This window comes from Oncorhynchus mykiss, chromosome 6 (assembly GCF_057628025.1).
Source record: "Oncorhynchus mykiss isolate SJ-2025 chromosome 6, ASM5762802v1, whole genome shotgun sequence".
Taxonomy (NCBI): domain Eukaryota; kingdom Metazoa; phylum Chordata; class Actinopteri; order Salmoniformes; family Salmonidae; genus Oncorhynchus; species Oncorhynchus mykiss.
In genome coordinates, this window is record NC_143027.1 from 19519701 (window position 1) to 19542868 (window position 23168).

Sequence of the window (23168 nt, forward strand, 5' to 3'; positions counted from 1 at the left end):
CCCCCGCTGTTTTCCAGGCTTTGGTCAATAATGTGCTTCGGGACATGCTAAACCGGTTTGTGTTCGTGTACCTTGATGACATCTTGTTTTCTCCCCGATCTGCACAAGAACATGTTCTTCATGTCAGACAGGTCCTTCAGCACCTCCTGGAGAACCAACTGTTTGTGAAAGCCGAGAAGTGTGAGTTCCACCTCTCTACAATCACCTTTCTGGGATATGTCATTGCTGAGGGCAATGTTCAGATGGATCCTGGAAAGGTGAAAGCAGTGGTGGATTGGCCTCAACCATTAACCAGGGTGCAGTTGCAATGGTTTCTTGGGATTGCAAACTTCTACCCCCATTTAATTCGGGACTACAGCAACCTGGTGTCCCCCCTCTCGGCACTCACCTCTCCCAAGGTACCGTTCAAATGGTCGACAAAGCCTTTGTGGACCTGAAGCATCGGTTCACAACAGCACCCATCCTCATCCATCCGGACCCCTCGTGTCAATTTGTGGTGGGAGTGGATGCTTCGGATGTTGGAGTGGGGGCCATCCTGTCCCAGCGATCTGCCCAGGACCAGAAGCTTCTTGCCTGTGCATTCCTGTCCCATCTCCTCAATCCTACTGAAAGGAACTACGATGTTGGTAACCGACAACTCCTGGTGGTGAAGATGGCGTTAGAAGAGTGGAGGCACTAGCTGGAAAGAGCAGAACAGTCATTCCTAGTCTGGACAGACCAGAAAATCCTAGAATATCTCCATACAGCCAAGCACCTCAACTCTAGGCAGGCCTGGTGGGCCCTTCTGTTCACCAGATTTAATTTCACCATCTCCTACCGCCCAGGGTCAAAGAACGTGAAGCCTGACGCCTTCTCCTGCCTATACAGTTCCTCTGCCACACCCTCGCCCTCTGAACCCATTCTCCCTAACTCATGCCTTGATGCCACTGTGGATTGGAGTATTAAGAACCTCCGCGAGGCACAATGCTCCCAGCCTGGACCTGAAGAGGCTGCGGCTAACTGGCTGTTTGTCCCTAATCCAGTCTGGTCCCGGGTCCTGGAATGGGCTCATTCCTCCAGGCTGACCTGTCATCCAGGGTCCCGCCGTACACTAGCCTTCCTCCGACAACGTTTCTGGTGGCCCACAATGGTCCCTGACGTCTCTGCCTTCGTTGCCGCATGCACAGTGTGTGCTCAAAACAAGACTCCATGGCAAGCTCCTTCTGGCCTCCTTCAGTCACTACCGGTCCCTCATCGTCCCTGGTCTCATATATCTCTGGACTTTGTCACTGGGCTCCCTCCGTCTGATGGCAACACTGTCATTCTGACAGTAGTTAATCGGTTCTCCAAGGCCGCCCATTTCATTCCTCTCCCCAAACTACCTTCTGCCAAGGAGACGGCCCAGCTTATGTTGCAGCATGTCTTCCGGATCCATGGACTCCTGGTAGACATGGTCTCAGATTGCGGTCCTCAGTTCTCGTCTCAGTTCTGGAAGGCATTCTGCACCCTTATTGGGTCGTCGGCCAGTCTGTCGTCCGGATTCCATCCCCAAACTAACCGTCAGTCGGAGCAAGCCAACCAAGACCTGGATATCACCTTATGGTGCCTGGTCTCAACCAACCCCACTGCCTGGAGCCGTCAACCTGTCTGTGTGGAGTATGCCAGGAACACCCTTCCCAGTTTTGCCATGGGACTCTCCCCTTTCGAGTGCTCCATGGGGTATCAGCCTCAACCCGGAAGAAGAGCAGGAGATCAGCGTACCCTCAGCCCAGATGTTTGTTCGTCACTGTCGACGTACCTGGAGAAGAGCCAGGGCGGCTATTCTCAAGACCAACTCCAGGTATCGTCGACAAGCGGACCGTTGCCGGACCCCAGCTCTCTGCTACCGCATTGGGCAGAGGGTATGGCTTTCCACTTGGGATCTGCCCCTTCGGGTAGAGTCCAGGAAGCTGTTTCCCCGGTTCATTGGTTCTTTTCCCATCTCCAGAGTCCTGAGTTCCACTGCTGTCCATCTTGTGTTACCCCATACCCTCCGTATTCACCCTACCTTCCATGTGTCTAGGATTAAGCCCGTGTCTCACTGTCCTTTTGTCTTCTGTCTCCATGCCCATCCCTCCCCCCGGGTTATCGGTGGCCAGCCAGCGTATACGGTGAGATGCCTCCTGAAGGTTCAACCACGGGGCAGGTGTTTCCAGTACCTGGTTGACTGGGAGGGTTATGGCCCGGAGGAGAGGTGCTGGGTCCCGGCTAAAGACATCTTGGACCTGGCCCTCATTGCCGATTTCCACCGCCGACACCCCGGTCAGCCAGGTATGCGCCCAGGCAAGCGTCCCTAGAGGGGAGGGGGGGGGGTTGTAACTCCCTGATCTGTTTCACCTGTCCCTGTGATTGTCTCCACTCCTCCAGGTGTCGCTTATTTTCCCAAGTGTATTGATCCCTGTGTTTCCTGTCTCGCTGTGCCAGATCGTCTTGTATGTTTAGTCAAGTCCACCATTGTGTTTTTCCCGTACACCTTCTGCTATTTTCCTTTTTCTAGTCCTCCCGGTTTTGACCCTTGCCTGTTTCTGGACTCTGTACCCTCCTGCCTGACCATGCTGCCTGCCTTGACCATGAGGCTGTCTGCCTCCTGGACTCCGATCTGGTTTTGACCTTTTTGCCTGTCCACGACCATTCTCTTGCCTACCCCTTTTTATTATTAAACATTGTAAGACTCCAACCATCTGCCTCCTGTGTTTGCATCTGGGTCTCGCCTTGTGCCTTAGTCTGTTACTTGAACTCTGTGAAGCATTTATAGTATTTTTCTTGAACTTTTTTTGAAGCATTTATTTGGGCTGCAATTTCTGACGCTGGTAACTGTAATGAACTTATCTTCTGCAGCAGAGATAACTATGGGTCTTCCTTACCTGTTTTGGTCCTCATGAGAGCCAGTTTCATCATAGCACTTGATGGTTTGTGTGATTGCACTTGAAGAAAGCTGTTCTTGCCATAATATGGACTTGGTTTTTTACCAAATATGTCTATCTTCTGTATACCACCCCTACCTTGTTACAACACAACTGATAGGCTCAAACACATTAAAAAAGAAAGAAATTCCACATATTAACTTTTAACAAGGCACACCTGTTAATTGAAATGCATTCTAGATGACTACCTCATGAAGCTGGTTGAGAGAATGCCCTGAGTGTGCAAAGCTGTAATCAAGGAAAAGGGTGGCTACTTTGAAGAATCTTCAAAAATTAATTGTTTGGTTACTACATGATTCCATATGTTATTTCATAGTTTTGATGACTTCACTAGTATTCTGCAATGTAGAAAATAGTCAAAATAAAGAGAAACCCTTGAATGAGTAGGCGTACTAAAACTTTTGATCGGTAGTGTATGTATGTATGTATGTATGTATGTATTAAAATAACATCAAATTTATCAGAAATACAGTGTCGACATTGTTAATGTTGTAAATGACTATTGTAGTACATAGCGTCATATGAGATCTTCAATTTCTTGGCAATTTCTCGCATGGAATAGCCTTAATTTCTCATGACAAGAACAGAGTGATGAGTTTCTGACTTTGTTTCTGGACATTTTGAGCCTGTAATCCAACCCACAAATGCTGATGCTCCAGATACTCAACTTGTCTAAAGACGGACAGTTTTATTGCTTCTTTTCAGCTGTGCTAACATACTTGCAAAAGGGTTTTCTAATGATCAATTAGCCTTTAAAATTATAAACTTGGATTAGCTAACACAACGTGCCATTGGAACATAGGGGTGATGGTTGCGGATAATGGGCCTCTGTAAGCCTATGTAGATATTCCATAAAAAATCAGCCGTTTCCAGCTACAATAGCCATTTACAACATTAACGTTTACACTGTATTTCTGATAAATGTGATGTTATTTTAATGGACCAAAAAAAAAATATTTTTTTTTAAAACAAGGACATTTCAAGGTGAACCCAAACTTTTGAATGGTAGTGTATGTACAAAAGTTTGTTAAATCAATTAAACAAATCATACTATTATTGAACATATAGGACTCTGTGTATATAAAAAACATCTTTGCTTTTGTGTGTCTAGACCTCAATGCCATCTTGATGGACAAAGAGAAGGAATCTCTCAATAGGTGGTGTTTTGGAAACCTAGGAAACAGGGTTATTGACGTTTTGCCTGTTTTTCTATTAAATGGGAAATAATGATGACTCCACCTTGAAACGTTCTTGAATTTTTTTACAATATTAATTACACACACACACACACACGCGCACAAACGTCTGTCGTCTGTCGATGTTTCATGTGAATTATTGATGGCTACAGCCTGCTTAAAAATGCATCCACAACCTTTTTATCATGTAGGGAGAGGAAGTGCTAATTAGAGCTGGTCTATAAGAGGAGACATAGGGTGATTATCCTTGTGTAAATACATGAGTCAGTTCTCTCTGACACATACACATACACACACTGCACACATTGTCAAAGGGCAATGATGTCCCTAATTCTTCTAGATTGTCTTTTTCTCTCTTCCTAAACTCCTACCGGAGATGGATGAGGAGAATAACAATCTGCTGGTTTTATACATTTGGAGGAGGAGAGGGGAGAGGGAGGGATAGGGGAAATAATATGCGGTGAGTGAGAGAGCAAAAAAAATTGTCAGACAAGGTGAGTAACCATGAGAAAGAAGAACGTGAAAGGGAGTGAAATAGGCAGCGTGAAAGGAAGCCATCTTAATGAAATAGAGCAATTTAACACAACGCATTAGCTTCTGAAATGGAACATGCCTTTGAATTTATTGGACAGGTATTTGCATATAGTAATCTCCATCTCCATTTCTCCTCGGAATACCTGAGCATTTGGATGAGGGGCAGAGCATTAATTGGGTCTTGAGAGAGAGTTACAGTAACACTCAGAGGGAGAGGATGGATAACATAACAAAAAACAGAGAGAGAGGATGTGAGCAAGAAGAGGTTATCAAAATGTATACATTTATTAGGCCTACTTGAAATTGAAAGGACAGTTCACTTCAAAATTCCAGGCCATGTGTTGTGTGGATACAGCATATGGCACAATCCTGATTTTATTTAGTTGTAATTCTTTTCCATATATTCGGGGCTGAGGAAGGTAGCTGGATCTGCACTGATTGTAGTGGACATGGATTTATCTTTTGAGGTCTGAAAACGCTCCTTCAGCATCACTACTCAGAGTTACCCCATTATTTGTCAGGGACCTTCATATGGTATAATATTATTACTAATTGCCGCTGTATGAGCTCCTGTCCTTTCATATGGCAGGTAGCCTAGCGGTTAAGACTGTTGGGCCAATAACCAAAAGGTTGCTGGTTCGAATCTCTGAGCAGACAAGGTGGAAAGTCTGTTGATGTATCCTTGAGCAAGGCACTTATCCCTAATTGCTCCTGTACGTCACTCTGGATAAGAATGTCTGCTAAATGAGTAACATTTCTAAGAAATGTCCATACCTTTCATGATCTATGTCTTCTCTCTCTTCCCCCCTCATGCTCTCTCTCTCTCTTCTTTGGTGTGAGCATGGCTCATGAATACTGACGTCAGAAGACCAGGGAAGAGATGTATGTGGCTTGGGCAATCTCTTCCACCAGAACACCATTACTTCTTCATCAGCCCATGTGATCAGTGCCCCAGTGTCAGAGATATGACTTCTTGAGCTGTCAATAAAGCCTACCTCAGCAGGAAAGCCAAGCACACATAATGAAATCAACGATACAATAAAATCCATTCAGTGTCGTCATCAAGTCAAGTTAAGATTAGATCAGTTTCAGGTCAAGTGAGGGAGGCTTCATTGTCAAAGCGTACACACATTATTAGCATAGCCATAAACTCACATACAGTGCCTTGCGAAAGTATTCGGCCCCCTTGAACTTTGCGACCTTTTGCCACATTTCAGGCTTCAAACATAAAGATATAAAACTGTATTTTTTTGTGAAGAATCAACAACAAGTGGGACACAATCATGAAGTGGAACGACATTTATTGGATATTTCAAACTTTTTTAACAAATCAAAAACTGAAAAATTGGGCGTGCAAAATTATTCAGCCCCCTTAAGTTAATACTTTGTAGCGCCACCTTTTGCTGCGATTACAGCTGTAAGTCGCTTGGGGTATGTTTCTATCAGTTTTGCACATCGAGAGACTGACATTTTTTCTCATTCCTCCTTGCAAAACAGCTCGAGCTCAGTGAGGTTGGATGGAGAGCATTTGTGAACAGCAGTTTTCTGTTCTTTCCACAGATTCTCGATTGGATTCAGGTCTGGACTTTGACTTGGCCATTCTAACACCTGGATATGTTTATTTTTGAACCATTCCATTGTAGATTTTGCTTTATGTTTTGGATCATTGTCTTGTTGGAAGACAAATCTCCGTCCCAGTCTCAGGTCTTTTGCAGACTCCATCAGGTTTTCTTTCAGAATGGTCCTGTATTTGGCTCCATCCATCTTCCCATCAATTTTAACCATCTTCCCTGTCCCTGCTGAAGAAAAGCAGGCCCAAACCATGATGCTGCCACCACCATGTTTGACAGTGGGGATGGTGTGTTCAGCTGTGTTGCTTTTACGCCAAACATAAGGTTTTGCATTGTTGCCAAAAAGTTCCATTTTGGTTTCATCTGACCAGAGCACCTTCTTCCACATGTTTGGTGTGTCTCCCAGGTGGCTTGTGGCAAACTTTAAACAACACTTTTTATGGATATCTTTAAGAAATGGCTTTCTTCTTGCCACTCTCCCATAAAGGCCAGATTTGTGCAATATACGACTGAATGTTGTCCTATGGACAGAGTCTCCCACCTCAGCTGTAGATCTCTGCAGTTCATCCAGAGTGATCATGGGCCTCTTGGCTGCATCTCTGATCAGTCTTCTCCTTGTATGAGCTGAAAGTTTAGAGAGACGGCCAAGTCTTGGTAGATTTGCAGTGGTCTGATACTTCTTCCATTTCAATATTATCGCTTGCACAGTGCTCCTTGGGATGTTTAAAGCTTGGGAAATCTTTTTGTATCCAAATCCGGCTTTAAACTTCTTCACAACAGTATCTCGGACCTGCCTGGTGTGTTCCTTGTTCTTCATGATGCTCTCTGCGCTTTTAACGGACCTCTGAGACTATCACAGTGCAGGTGCATTTATACGGAGACTTGATTACACACAGGTTGTCATGTTGTGTCTTGTCTCTGTCCTTTCCCTTCACCCTGTCTCCCTCTGCTGGTCGTTGTTAGGTTACCTTTTCTCCCCCGCTTTCTCCCAGCTGTTCCTTGTCTCCTCTAACTACCCATTCACCCCGTTCCCCACCTGTTCCCTTTTTCCCTCTGATTAGGTCCCTATATCTCTCTCTGTTTCTGTTCCTGTCCTTGTCGGATTCTTGTTTGTGTTTCATGCCTGAGCCAGACTATCGTCATGTTTGCTGTAACCTTGTCCTGTCCTGTCGGAATCTGCCGGTCTATCTGAGCCTACCTATGTTTGGTTATTAAAGAAGCTCTGTTTAAGTTAGTTCGCTTTTGGGTCCTCATTCACTCGCCATAACAGAAGAATCCGACTAAGAATGGACCCAGCGACTTCGGATCCTCTCCACTCAGCCGTCGGGATCCAGGGAGCGATGCTAGGCAGACACGAGCAGGAAGTGTCTGCTGCTCGACATGCCGTTGAGACCCTGGCCACCCAAGTCTCCAACCTCACAGAACAGGTTCACCATCTCCGCCTCGATCCACCGGCCACTTCCAGGGCTTTCGAATCTCCGGAGCCCAGAATCAATAACCCGCCGTGTTACTCTGGGGAGCCCACTGAATGCCGCTCGTTCCTCACCCAGTGTGATATTGTGTTTTCTCTCCAGCCCAACACTTACTCCAGGAGCACTGCTCGTGTCGCCTACGTCATATCTCTCCTTATTGGACGGGCTCGTGAGTGGGGCACGGCAATCTGGGAGGCAAGGGCTGAGTGTACTAACCAGTATCAGGACTTTAAGGAGGAGATGATACGGGTTTTTGATCGATCTGTTTTTGGGGAGGAGGCTTCCAGGGCCCTGTCTTCCCTATGTCAAGGTAATCGATCCATAACAGACTACTCTATTGAGTTTCGCACTCTTGCTGCCTCCAGTGGCTGGAACGAGCCGGCTTTGCTCGCTCGTTTTCTGGAGGGTCTCCGCGCAGAGGTAAAGGATGAGATTCTCTCCCGGGAGGTCCCTTCCAGCGTGGATTCCCTGATTGAACTCGCTATTCGCATTGAGCGACGGGTTGATCTGCGTCACCGAGCTCGTGGAAAGGAGCTCGCGTTCTCCGTTGCCCCCCTCTCCGCATCACTACCATCTTCCTCTGCCGGCTCGGGAGCTGAGCCTATGCAGCTGGGAGGTATCCGCATCTCGACTAAGGAGAGGGAACGGAGAATCACCAACCGCCTCTGTCTCTATTGCGGTTCTGCTGGTCATTTTGTCACTTCATGTCCAGTAAAAGCCAGAGCTCATCAGTAAGCGGAGGGCTACTGGTGAGCGCTACTACTCCTGTCTCTCCTTCAAGATCCTGCACTACCTTGTCGGTCCATCTACGCTGGACCGGTTCGTCAGTTTCCTGCAGTGCCTTAATAGACTCTGGGGCGGAGGGCTGTTTTATGGACGAGACCTGGGCTCGGGAACATGACATTCCTCTCAGACAGTTAAGGGAGTCCACGGCCTTGTTCGCCCTGGATGGTAGTCCTCTCCCCAGGATTCAGCGTGAGACGCTACCTTTAACCCTCACTGTTTCTGGTAATCATAGCGAAACCATTTCTTTTTTGATTTTTCGTTCACCTTTTACACCTGTTGTTTTGGGCCATCCCTGGCTAGTTTGTCATAATCCTTCCATTAATTGGTCTAGTAATTCTATCCCCTCCTGGAACGTCTCTTGTCATGTGAAATGTTTAATGTCTGCTATCCCTCCTGTTTCCTCTGTCTCTTCTTCACAGGAGGAGCCTGGTGATTTGACAGGGGTGCCGGAGGAATATCACGATCTGCGCACGGTGTTCAGTCGGTCCAGGGCCACCTCTCTTCCTCCACACCGGTCGTATGATTGTAGTATTGATCTCCTTCCGGGAACCACTCCCCCCCGGGGTAGACTATACTCTCTGTCGGCTCCCGAACGTAAGGCTCTCGAGGATTATTTGTCTGTAGCTCTTGACGCCGGTACCATAGTCCCCTCCTCCTCTCCCGCCGGAGCGGGGTTTTTTTTTGTCAAGAAGAAGGACGGGTCTCTGCGCCCCTGCATAGATTATCGAGGGCTGAATGACATAACAGTTAAGAATCGTTATCCGCTTCCTCTTATGTCTTCAGCCTTCGAGATCCTGCAGGGAGCCAGGTTTTTCACTAAGTTGGACCTTCGTAACGCTTACCATCTCGTGCGCATCAGGGAGGGGGACGAGTGGAAGACGGCGTTTAACACTCCGTTAGGGCACTTTGAATACCGGGTCCTTCCTTTCGGCCTCGCTAACGCTCCAGCTGTCTTTCAGGCATTAGTCAATGATGTCCTGAGAGACATGCTGAACATCTTTGTTTTCGTTTACCTTGACGATATCCTGATTTTTTCACCGTCACTCCAGATTCATGTTCAGCACGTTCGACGTGTCCTCCAGCGCCTTTTAGAGAATTGTCTTTTTGTGAAGGCTGAGAAGTGCACTTTTCATGCCTCCTCCGTCACATTTCTCGGTTCTGTTATTTCCGCTGAAGGCATTCAGATGGATCCCGCTAAGGTCCAAGCTGTCATTGATTGGCCCGTCCCTAAGTCACGCGTCGAGCTGCAGCGCTTTCTCGGCTTCGCAAACTTCTATCGTCGTTTCATCCGTAATTTCGGTCAGGTGGCAGCTCCTCTCACAGCCCTTACTTCTGTCAAGACGTGCTTTAAGTGGTCCGTTTCCGCCCAGGGAGCTTTTGATCTCCTCAAGAATCGTTTTACATCCGCTCCTATCCTTGTTACACCTGACGTCTCTAGACAGTTCGTTGTCGAGGTTGACGCGTCAGAGGTGGGCGTGGGAGCCATTCTTTCTCAGCGCTCCCTCTCTGACGACAAGGTCCACCCATGCGCGTATTTTTCTCATCGCCTGTCGCCGTCGGAACGTAACTATGATGTGGGTAACCGCGAACTGCTCGCCATCCGGTTAGCCCTAGGCGAATGGCGACAGTGGTTGGAGGGGGCGACCGTTCCTTTTGTCGTTTGGACTGACCATAGGAACCTTGAGTACATCCGTTCTGCCAAACGACTTAATGCGCGTCAGGCGCGTTGGGCGCTGTTTTTCGCTCGTTTCGAGTTTGTGATTTCTTATCGTCCGGGCTCTAAGAACACCAAGCCTGATGCTTTGTCTCGTCTCTTCAGTTCTTCAGTAGCCTCCACTGACCCCGAGGGGATTCTCCCTGAGGGGCGTGTTGTCGGGTTGACTGTCTGGGGAATTGAGAGGCAGGTAAAACAAGCGCTCACTCACACTCCGTCGCCGCGCGCTTGTCCTAGGAACCTTCTTTTCGTTCCCGTTCCTACTCGTCTGGCCGTTCTTCAGTGGGCTCACTCTGCCAAGTTAGCCGGCCACCCTGGCGTTCGGGGTACGCTTGCTTCCATTCGCCAGCGTTTTTGGTGGCCCACCCGGGAGCATGACACGCGTCGTTTCGTGGCTGCTTGTTCGGTCTGCGCGCAGACTAAGTCCGGTAACTCTCCTCCTGCCGGCCGTCTCAGGCCGCTTCCTATTCCCTCTCGACCGTGGTCTCACATCGCCTTAGATTTTGTCACCGGACTGCCTTCGTCAGCGGGGAAGACTGTTATTCTTACGGTTGTCGATAGGTTCTCTAAGGCGGCTCATTTCATTCCCCTTGCTAAGCTTCCTTCTGCTAAAGAGACGGCACAAATCATCATCGAGAATGTTTTCAGAATTCATGGCCTTCCGTCAGACGTCGTTTCGGACAGAGGTCCGCAATTCACGTCTCAATTTTGGAGGGAGTTTTGCCGTTTGATTGGGGCTTCCGTCAGTCTCTCTTCCGGCTTTCACCCCCAGTCTAACGGTCAAGCAGAACGGGCCAATCAGACTATTGGTCGCATCTTACGCAGTCTTTCTTTTCGCAACCCTGCGTCTTGGTCAGAACAGCTCCCCTGGGCAGAATACGCCCACAACTCGCTTCCTTCGTCTGCGACCGGGCTATCTCCTTTTCAGAGTAGCCTCGGGTACCAGCCTCCGCTGTTCTCATCTCAGTTCGCCGAGTCCAGCGTCCCCTCCGCTCAGGCTTTTGTCCAACGTTGCGAGCGCACCTGGAAGAGGGTCAGGTCTGCACTTTGCCGTTATAGGGCGCAGACTGTGAGGGCTGCTAATAAGCGTAGAACTAAGAGTCCTAGATATTGTCGCGGTCAGAGAGTTTGGCTCTCCACTCAGAACCTTCCCCTTAAGACGGCTTCTCGCAAGTTGACCCCGCGGTTCATTGGTCCGTTCCGTATTTCTCGGGTCATTAATCCTGTCGCAGTTCGACTTCTTCTTCCGCGATACCTTCGTCGCGTCCACCCGGTCTTCCATGTCTCCTGTATTAAGCCCGTTCTTCGCGCCCCCGCTCGTCTTCCCCCCCCCCCCCCCCATCCTTGTCGAGGGCGCACCCATCTACAGGGTCCGCAGGATTTTGGACATGCGTCCTCGGGGCCGTGGTCACCAGTACCTTGTCGATTGGGAGGGGTACGGTCCTGAGGAGAGGAGTTGGGTTCCCTCTCGGGACGTGCTGGACCGTGCGCTGATCGAGGATTTCCTCCGTTGCCGCCAGGTTTCCTCCTCGAGTGCGCCAGGAGGCGCTCGGTGAGTGGGGGGGTACTGTCATGTTGTGTCTTGTCTCTGTCCTTTCCCTTCACCCTGTCTCCCTCTGCTGGTCGTTGTTAGGTTACCTTTTCTCCCCCGCTTTCTCCCAGCTGTTCCTTGTCTCCTCTAACTACCCATTCACCCCGTTCCCCACCTGTTCCCTATATCTCTCTCTGTTTCTGTTCCTGTCCTTGTCGGATTCTTGTTTGTGTTTCATGCCTGAGCCAGACTATCGTCATGTTTGCTGTAACCTTGTCCTGTCCTGTCGGAATCTGCCGGTCTATCTGAGCCTACCTATGTTTGGTTATTAAAGAAGCTCTGTTTAAGTTAGTTCGCTTTTGGGTCCTCATTCACTCGCCATAACACAGGTGCATTGTATTTATCATCATTAGTCATTTAGGTCAACATTGGATCATTCAGAGATCCTCACTGAACTTCTGGAGAGAGTTTGCTGCATTGAAAGTAAAGGGGCTGAATAATTTTGCACGCCCAATTTTTCAGTTTTTGATTTGTTAAAAAAGTTTGAAATATCCAATAAATGTCGTTCCAATTCATGATTGTGTCCCACTTGTTGTTGATTCTTCACAAAAAAATACAGTTTTATATCTTTATGTTTGAAGCCTGAAATGTGGCAAAAGGTCGCAAAGTTCAAGGGGGCCGAATACTTTCGCAAGGCACTGTATGTACACAAACGTAAGTCCAGTCATTCGTTCTCCTTATAATGCAAGTACACTGCCGCTCAAAACTTCAGTTGCATGACATTTAGATGGTAGAGTGGTTTTACAGTTGACTAATAAATTGTACATGATCTGTTTTTGTGTGTATACAGTAGGTTATGACTTCACTCAAGTGCTCTGTTTACAACATACAATGTTTACCTTCTAATGCTGGTAGCTCAGATAAACCCATGTGATGCACAGTAGCATTAAGACCGGTAATGGAATTCCATAGACTTCTGAGTTAAATAAGCATGAATGAGTCCTGCTGTGTAGTAACATTTTTGGTTTAAGAGACAGAACTTTTTACCCATTTTTTTTTTAAAGGTTCTGACTGTTGACTTGAGTGGGATGTCTACTGAATACTAGTCTTTTCTACCTCTCTATCTTTGTCTCTTCACGTCAAGTTTCAAAAGACTTAAAGAGATCAAATTGGTCAGTGTTGGTGAGATGAGGGCTATTTTAGACCTGTTTTTTAAACAAGTGATTTATTTTCAACAGCTATTTACTGAATTGCTGTGAGGAAAAAACAACCAAATGGTTGATAGCTGTTGAGTCACTGCTAGTCAACCCCACCTTCTGTTTATATCTATTGTTGTCTTTCTTTCAGAGGACCATGACGAGGAAAGCCCACAGCAGAAGAGTTTTGACGCCACTGTGCGCAGAGATGAAGGTAGGAACAGAATTCTTGTTTTTCACTGTGTATTTCTTGCCCCATCACTAACACTCTGATGACACACAGCTGTAAGAAGACTGTACAAATCCCTTGGTTTTTAGCCATTCATACTCTTCAGCCTAGACAGCAGATGACTAATGGCCAGATCTGTCATCGCAACACGTCAAATAGCCCAGATCTTGTCCGAATTTGGGAGATGCATACCTGGGGAGGGATGGCACTTTGCTTATTGGCCAGCTCTGGCTTAAGGTAAGACTGTGGGCCACATCTACAGTACCTTGCCAGGGAAGGTCTTTACATGACGAAGATCTGGTTAAGGTATGGAAACCAGATCTGGTGTATTACTACCATAAACCCAAGTGGTTACTGGGCCAAGTGGTAAGCGGTAACCTTGTAGGTGTGGGACGGATTTGGTCTATAATAATTTTGCTGTCAGGCAGGATCTGGTTATAAATCATGTTGTGATACATTGTTAACATGTAAAAATTGTGTTGTGTTGAATGTCTTCGCCAACTTTAAATCTAAATAGGATAATTGCTTCTAATTGAAAATCTGTTGGCACCTGCAGATTCCCACGGAGTGAAGGGTAAAAGTACTTGCAGCCTCAAAGCCACAGATTGTTTGGCTAAAATAATTGTCTAGTGGAAATATCACTTTTAAAAGTTCATATTCTGTTAACTCATCCCCAAGTAATGTTGTTGACTCGTCCTATACTCTCATTTGTGGCCAAAGCATATCTCAAACAGACAGTTTCAAGAATGCTTGGTATTCTTCATAGAACATGATGTCATCCTCCTGAGGAGGATGAGCTAACGAATCAGCGGTCTACTTGCATGAATATGTATAATGACCGGTATACGCCCACACCATTCTGTTGTTGGGGTACGCCCACACCATTCTGTTGTTGGGGTACGCCCACACCATTCTGTTGTTGGGGTACGCCCACACCATTCTGTTGTTGTGGTATGCCCACACCATTCTGTTGTTGGGGTATGCCCACACCATTCTGTTGTTGGGGTATGCCTACACCATTCTGTTGTTGGGGTATGCCCACACCATTCTGTTGTTGGGGTATGCCCACACCATTCCAACACAGAAAAGCTGCTTTTTAACATACTTATGAAAAAAATATATGAAGGAAAGCTATTTCACTAATATTGTAATTCATTTTAGGCCATGTTTCATAGAAATCAGGAAACACTGGACAGTTATTTCAAGAGGTGTTCATTATTCCACGGGTTAAATAACCCGCTATACTATGAGAGGAGATGCAGAATGTCATTTGGATTACGGGTACATTTATGGAGTTAAAAAGCAGGAACATGCATTAAAAGATGAAGACATTCTAGCAGATTTATGAAAAGTTTTCAGATTTGGACATTAGATTTATATGGTGTATGTTTGAAAAGTGCTGGAAGAAAATAGTATTAGAGGAATGCACAGTAGCCCAATGTTAGATATGATCATTACTGTTCCAGAGTCCTTCTGTGCTGTAATATAAATTACACCAGTATCACAATGCGTAATTGGATTGTTATTGGATGTTGTAACTGTTGTGTTGTTTCACGTTGCTGATGACATTAATAGATGCCTGTTGCTACCTGAATCTTCAACACTCAATATGCAAAAATATAATGATATCCGTGTACTTCTTTTTCAAAATTAGAAAGCATGAAAGCAATTTCTGAAGTGTTTAGTTATACCGGCAGTAATGGCTACAACTCATAAGAGGCTGCATGTTTCTTTTTCTCTCAGAATCTCATTTAGATTTCAGGTTGAGGAAGTAATCATGGACCTGGAAACAGTATCCTATTAATCAAGGAGCCAATTGAATTTCTTCCAAGGGAAAATTCCACCATTAGTCTCTGTGTGCAGTACATCTACATGCACATCAACATAAGGTGTAGCATGTTATCTGGAATCTACAGTTGCTTCGATGTAGGACTGAAGAGATTTTTGTTGATTAAGATTTTGTTGAGATGTTGATAAGAGAATTACAGATTTATTACAATGTAATTTTAAAGTCATGTTTGTGGGGATTCTAAACCGTTCTGTTCCTAAAGTGGTTACGCATTTCTTTTGAATTTACGGATCCACTTACAGTATTCACAGTACCAGTGGTCTCCTGAATATTTGAAGAGACAGATGACAGGTGTGACACATTAGGAGAAACTTAGTTCTGAGCATATTTCTTGTACCTGCATGATGGATACCAAGGGAGTATAGTGGTAAGATGCACATGTTTCAGTATTCCAAAATATATTTTACTTGCCTTATTCCTCATGGTGCCAGGTAGAGTGGCGGTATGATGAATATATGGTGTGTGTTCCTCAGTGGTGGCTTGATGTGAATCATTAACTGATGCAAGATCAAGGTTTTCTTGGGAGTAACCATGGCAACAACATGGCCCCGGGTGGGCGGATCCTAAAAAGGGGCACATCGGAGTGATAAGGGGAGAGGGCTTCATGGGAATGCAAAGGAAGGGTAGAGAGGAGGGATGGGGAGGGCTAAAGTTTGACCTAAGTAACAAGGACTGAACGTTGGCAAATTTCAGTTTCAGACTGAGGTGTTTCATTCAATCAAACCTGAATTTCAGTTAATTTAAAACCTTGGGGTAAATGTGTGTCTTGGCGAGACATTTACATGTAGCTATCAAGTTACCAACATCCCCCTTGTGAGTCTTTCATCCAAACAGCATGTAAGATGGCAGTTTGGTTGTTAGCTTTCTCTCTCTCTCGCTCTCTCTCTCACTTTCTCTCTATGTTGATTCAGTTCAATTCACAGTGCTTTATTGGTATGACAGTGATATGTTCAACAATAAAAACAAAACATTACAATTTGTAATTTGATTACTTAAATAAAACAGTTGGATAAAAATAAACAAGAGACTGTCCATCTATCTTTCTCTCTGGTGGTTGGTTGAGCTCCTCAGGGCCTCAGGTTCAGGTGTGGTGGCTGGTTACTATCAGTGACCTGTGCCCTTTGGCTCTCCTCTGTCTCTCCTGTGTCTCTCCTCTGTCTCTCCCCTGTCTCTCCTCTGGCTCTCCTCTGTCTCTCCTCTGGCTCTCCTCTGGCTCTCCTCTGGCTCTCCTCTGGCTCTCCTCTGTCTCTCCTCTCTCTCCTCTGACTCTCCTCTGGCTCTCCTCTGGCTCTCCTCTGGCTCTCCTCTGGCTCTCCTCTGGCTCTCCTCTGTCTCTCCTCTGGCTCTCCTCTGTCTCTCCTCTGGCTCTCCTCTGGCTCTCCTCTGTCTCTCCTCTGTCTCTCCTCTGGCTCTCCTCTGTCTCTCCTCTGTCTCTCCTCTGTATGGTGTGGGCAGACTCTGTTCCAAGGTCTTGGGAGTGATGGACAGGGCTGCTGGAAAAGACACACAGACAGGCAGGCAGAGACAGACAGAGAGACAGGGACTGACAGAGCCATTACATGGGTTAAGACCTCTGTCTGCACAGGCTTTTGTAATGGGTTTGCTTTTATGTATTTGTACTGCAGTTGAAGGAGTATCAGCTTTACGCTCTCACTGGTCGCTGTGCTTCTGAAATGTTTGAGATGGAGGCATTTTCACAAACACTAAACCGAAGCAGTAAAGGAGAGGGGAGCTAGTGTGGACTGTGGAGTGAAGGATGGAGGGGAGGTGGAGGGCGGATGAATGGGAGAACACGGAGGGGAGGGGGGTGCCGCATTCAGAGCGAGAGAGTGACTTACAGAACACAACATCATCTCTCTGCTGCTCTGTCTCAAGAACCAGTGCAGAGCTCCACTCAACAGGAGCCACGCGCTGACAGAAGCCACACAGTTTTAGAAAGCTGTCTCTCTCCCTCCTCTCTACCTCCTGAGAGAAGAAATAGCAACAACAACAGCAGTAGCAGCACATGCAACAGGGTGCAGACTTCCTCTGTCATTCCTCTCTCACTCTCCTCTCCAAGAGGAGGACAAGACAAGAAAACAGAAGATAAAAGAACGGAAGAGAGGAGAAGCGAAGCGAAGAGAAGAGGGTAAAGAGTTGAGAAGACAGCAGAAAGGAAATGACCTGACACCTGTAGCAGGTTGAATATTGTTCTGAGTAGCTACGTGTCTTCAGGTTCTCTCAGAGCTACTGTGGCTGTAGCTTCTTCTGGGGCGTCTATATGGCTTCTAAGAAGAAGTGGGGTGATAGTCGGAGAGAGGGCATTCGCAGGGACCAGGCGTACTCCATGCGGGAGGAGTCGTCAGAGGGGCTGGGACATCCAACCACCAGAGGGCGCTTCTCGGAGTCCTGGAAGAGGCTTAGCTCCAGGGGGGGCTCCACCAAGAGGAGTGCGCTCAACTCCCAGCAGCCACCGGTAAGACTTACAGAGGCCATACTGGAAAAAATCTGATCATAGATCAAAACTCCCACTCTGAGACACTTTATGACTATGGTCCCAGAGTTCAAATTGATAATACAATACCATGTCCAAAGAGAAATGACATGCTGAAACAATCACTGCTATTTTTCCCAGCAAAGACTGAGATGAGTTGTGTCAGAGTACAGAGAATCATAGAAAGAAGAGAATGAGAGAATACAAAGCGTGTATTAGAGATGTTACTGTTGGTGCATCAGCCCCACGGGGATCTGTTGCCTGGATATGGACCACAGAGTGATGCTCTCAAAGCTCTGCTGCTTCAGATGGGATACCTTACATCATTATGGTTTATTATGATCATCAGTGTGTCTGTGCGATTATGTGTGTGTGTGTGTGCGCGCCATCTCTTTGAGAATGCCCTGCAGTTCATACAGCAACCTGTGAGGCACGGTTGCCTTCTGTTCAGCACGTTACATCCTAACTGTACCCTCTTAACTTTTTACTCAAAACACCAGTGTGTGTTAATTGTTGTTTTGTTTGTGTGTGTGTGTTCATGCATTTGTGTCTGTGGGATGTGTTTGTAGTGGTGAATCTCCCCTGGTAACTGTTAGTGATCGTAATGTCAGATTCCTCGCTGGCAGCATAATCATTTTCTCTGATGGTGCTCGACTATAATGAGCATCATTTAGTCTCAGTGGGATGATGATCGTTGTGGTGGTGGTGGAATCAAATCAAAGCACACACACAACACCCCTGGCCACTAGGGATGGGGGAAACAATCAATACAGTAGAGATATACAGTGCATTCAGAAAGTATTCAGACCCCTTGAGTTTTCAACATTTTGTTACGTTACGTTACTCATCAATCTACACACAATATCCCATAATGACAAAGCAAAAACAGGTTTTTAGTAAATTTAGCAAATTAATTACAAATATAAATGGAAATATCACATCTACATAAGTACTCAATCACTTTACTCAGTACTTAATTTAGAACCAGGAACAGATATAGCCCTTGGTTCTCACCAGACCTGACTACCCTTAACCAACGCAAAAACATCCTATGGCGTTCTGCATTAGCATCGAACAGCTCCGGTGATATGCAACTTTTCAGGGAAGTTAGAAACCAATACACACAGGCAGTTAGAAAAGCCAAGGCTAGCTTTTTCAAGCAGAAATTTGCTTCCTGCAACACAAACTCAAAAAAGTTCTGGGACACTGTAAAGTCCATGGAGAATAAGAACACCTCCTCCCAGCTGCCTACTGCACTGAGGATAGGAAACTCTGTCACCACCGATAAATCCACTATAATTGAAAATTACAATAAGCATTTTTCTACAGCTGGCCATGCTTTCCACCTGGCTACCCCTACCCCGGTCAACTGCACTGTACCCCCAACAGCAACTCGCCAAGCCTTCCCCATTTCTCCTTCTCCCAAATCCAGTCAGCTGATGTTCTGAAAGAGCTGCAAAATCTGGACCCTTTCAAATCAGCCCGGGCTAGACAATCTGGACCCTTTCTTTCTAAAATGATCTGCCGAAATTGTTGCAACCCCCTATTACTAGCCTGTTCAACCTCTCTTTCGTGTCGTCTGAGATTCCCAAAGATTGGAAAGCAGCTTCGGTCATCCCCCTCTTCAAAGGGGGGGGGGGGACACTCTTGACCTACCCTGCCTTTCTAAGGTTTTCGAAAGCCAAGTCAACAAACAGATTACTGACCATTTCGAATCCCACCGCACCTTCTCCGCTATGCAATCTGGTTTCAGAGCTGGTCATGGGTACACCTCAGCCACGCTCAAGGTCCTAAACAATATCTTAACCACCATTGATAAGAAACAATACTGTGCAGCCGTATTAATTGACCTGGTCAAGGCTTTCGACTTTGTCAATCACCAAATAAAATAAAATGTTATTTGTCACATACACATGGTTAGCAGATGTTAATGCGAGTGTAGTGAAATGCTTGTGCTTCTAGTTCCGACAATGCAGTAATAACCAACGAGTAATCTAACCTAACAATTTCACAACAATTAACTTATACACACAAGTGTAAAGGGATGAAGAATATGTACATAAAGATATATGAATGAGTGATGGTACAGCACAGCATAGGCAAGATGCAGTGGCATAGTGGCATAAAAAGTGGCATAAACGTGGCAAAGTTTAAAGTGGCTAATGATACATGTATTACATAAAGATGGCAAGATGCAGTAGATGGTATAGAGTACAGTATATACATATACATATGAGATGAGTAATGAAGGGTGTGTAAACATTGTATTAAGTGGCATTGTTTAAAGTGGCTAGTGATACATTTTTTACATCAATTTCCATCAATTTCCATTATTAAAGTGAGCTGGAGTTGAGACAGTATGTTGGCAGCAGCCACTCAATGTTAGTGGTGGCTGTTTAACAGTCTGATGGCCTTGAGATAGAAGCTGTATTTCAGTCTCTCAGTCCCTGCTTTGATGCACCTGTACTGACCTTGCCTTCTGGATGATAGCGGGGTGAACAGGAATTGGCTTGGGTGGTTGTTGTCCTTGATGATCTTTATGGCCTTCCTGTGACATCGGGTGGTGTAGGTGTCCTGGAGGGCAGATAGTTTGCCCCCAGTGATGCGTTGTGCAGACCCCACTACCCTCTGGAGAGCCTTACGGTTGTGGGCGGAGCAGTTGCCGTACCTGGCGGTGATACAGCCCGACAGGATGCTCTCAATTGTGCATCTGTAAAAGTTTGTGAGTGCTTTTGGTGACAAGCCAAATTTCTTCAGCCTCCTGAGCTGCTGCGCCTTCTTCCACCACAACACCATTCTGTATACTTCTGGCCCTTCTTTGGACACTGTGTTAACAACCCTCCAGACGAGCTTCAATGCCATACAACTCTCCTTCCGTGGCCTCCAACTGCTCTTAAATACACTAATCACTACTCTGGAAGGTTCTGACTTAGAATATGTGGACAACTACAAATACCTTGGTGTCTGGTTAGATTGTAAACACTCCTTCCAGACGGCACCCCAGACCAAAATATTTTTCCACCTGCACAGGTTTCATAAATTCACAAATAGCGATTAAATAGTCACTTACTTTTTCAAAATCTTCCTCTGATTTGTCATCCAAAGGGTCCCTGCTATAACATGCAGTGTCATTTTGTTAGATAAAATGCTTCTTTATATCCCCAAAAATCAGTTTAGTTGGCGCCATCGATTTGATATTTTGACTTGTTGAAATAAAGTTTAGGGGTAGATTTTCAGATTCCTTTCTCTGCATGTGTTCAACATGCAGAGAAAGGAATCCGAAAATCTACCCCTAAACTTTATTTCAACAGGTCAAAATATGTTTCTATTTACTCCTCAGATACCCTAAAATGTAATCAAACTATAATATTTCTTACGGAAAGAAGTATGTTCAGTAGGAAATCGATCTTAGCCAGTACGTATTTTCTTCATGGCGCGCGCAAACACGAATTTCCAAGACTGTGTCCCTGTACTAAAACTGATAGTTCTTATTCATTTTGGAAGTTACATGCCTGAAACCTTGAACATAGACTGCTCACACCATGTGCTAACACCATGAGAACTATATTGAGTGTTGGTTGGTTTTTCTTTGGATTTTCTCCTACCATATCTATTGTGTTATATTCTCCTACATTATTTTAACATTTCTGCAAACTTCAAAGTGTTTTCTTTCCAATGGTACCAATTTTATGCATATCCTGACTTCAGGGCCTGAGCAACAGGCAGTTTACTTTTTAATTAAGGATTATCAATGGAAACAGGATGCACCTGAGCTAAATGTTGAGTCTCATAGCAAAGGGTTCGAATACTGCTTTTTATTATGGGGTATTATGGGGTATTGAGCGTAGATTGATGAGAAAATTGTTGTATAATATGTTCTCATTGCAATTAAAACAAAACAATAATTCCATTGCATGAGCCACATCAGTTAACATAATTTAAATGAACATATTACATTACCATGGAAATGATTGCATCACAATTCCAGGCATCCATTACGAGTGTACCAGTGAGTTTACCAGTCAAATTGCCAGGGTTAGAGATTCCAAGTCAATTCTATTAATTATATTTATATGTATGCTGCTGCTGCTGCAGGGAGGGGGCGTTTCCTAGGCAACCAAAGACTTGTTTGCTACAACACCTTGCTTTTTTCAGGAACAAAGTTTCTTAATGTTGTTAAGAGTCCATATTACTGCAGATACAGACTCAACCGCACGAATGCTCGGCCTCCCCGTCTTCAGTCAGCTGTTCGTTAGACACACACACACACACACACACACACACACACACACACACACACACACACACACACACACACACACAGGCCCAGTGCAGTTAAAAATGTGATTTCCCTGTGTTTTACATACATTTCCACACTATATGGTTGGAATGAATAGCCTATTGTGAAAGTGATGATGATGCACTTTTAGTGTAAGAGCTGTTTGAAAAGACCGCTCAATAACAGCTAGTTGTCAGTTTTCCCCTCCCCACTCAGACCACTCCTAGACAGTCCTACCAAAATTCTTGATTGAGAATTTGCTCTTTGCTAAGAAAATATTTGTGTTGTTTTTGACCATTTTAATTGAAAACAATCACAGTAAAGTTCTTAGTTGTTACCTAGAAACTGTTTGAGATTCAGATAAAAACAGCGGCATTGGACATTTAATGGTTATGAGGGTTATTTTATTTTCATGACGGTCTTCATCCATAACCGTCGGTTACAGGGTTATACGGTAATTGTGCCAGACATAACTGTGGCTGGTTCCATCATTCTAGTTCTGGGTGAGATGCTTTAGAATTGGTCATTTTTGTGCTTGTTGTCACGAACCTCGCCGAAGATGGTGCCTCTTCCTGTTCGGGCGGTGCTCGGCAGGCGTCGCCGGCCTATTAGCTGCCATCGATTCCCTTTCTGTTTGTTTCTGTTTATTGGGTAGTTGGGTACACCTGTTTTGTGTTAGTGTTTGTTTCTAGGCTATTTAAGGGCACTAGGCCCGCTGGGTATTTGTGCGGGCTTGTTTTTTGTTACTCTGTTGGATGGTGTTTTTTTTTCGTGTATGTATTCTCCAGACTATTTTGGTCCTGTTGTTTGGGCTGGTAAATTGTATGCGCCCTGTGTGTTGGTGTGACCGTTTTGATGCGCCGGAGAATAAATATGACAATCTACTGAACCCTGCTCTCTGCGCCTGATTCCACCCACCACTCCTAGTTAATCGTAACACTTGTGGTTCCAGGAGAACGGTCCCTTATGTGTTCCTTTACAAGCTCAACATGTTTCACTTCAACATTGCTGTGTGTAAATTATTTTATTAATGATTGGAACCTTTTTGAACCCAATGTTTGCTTTAAAGCTGTGAGATAAGCATGGATAAATGGAACCACTCAAATGTATACATGCAAGGACAGTCCATGAGGACAACCTGATAGTTTTAACCATATTTTGAAATTATAGCCTACATTGTTAGTTTTCAAAGACGCTTTTTACAAAGTTTGTTTAACAATGGAGTGTGATGATGGTGTTGAGATTAACTAAGTTCATTAGTACTATTATTATATCAATAAGTTATCAAATTATCCAAAATGTCTGTAAATCACATTTGCCCACTCAGATAATTGTTTTGCAGTACTTAACTGCAGAGGAATATTAGCCAATGTGTAAGTCATTAGCCTCAAATAAT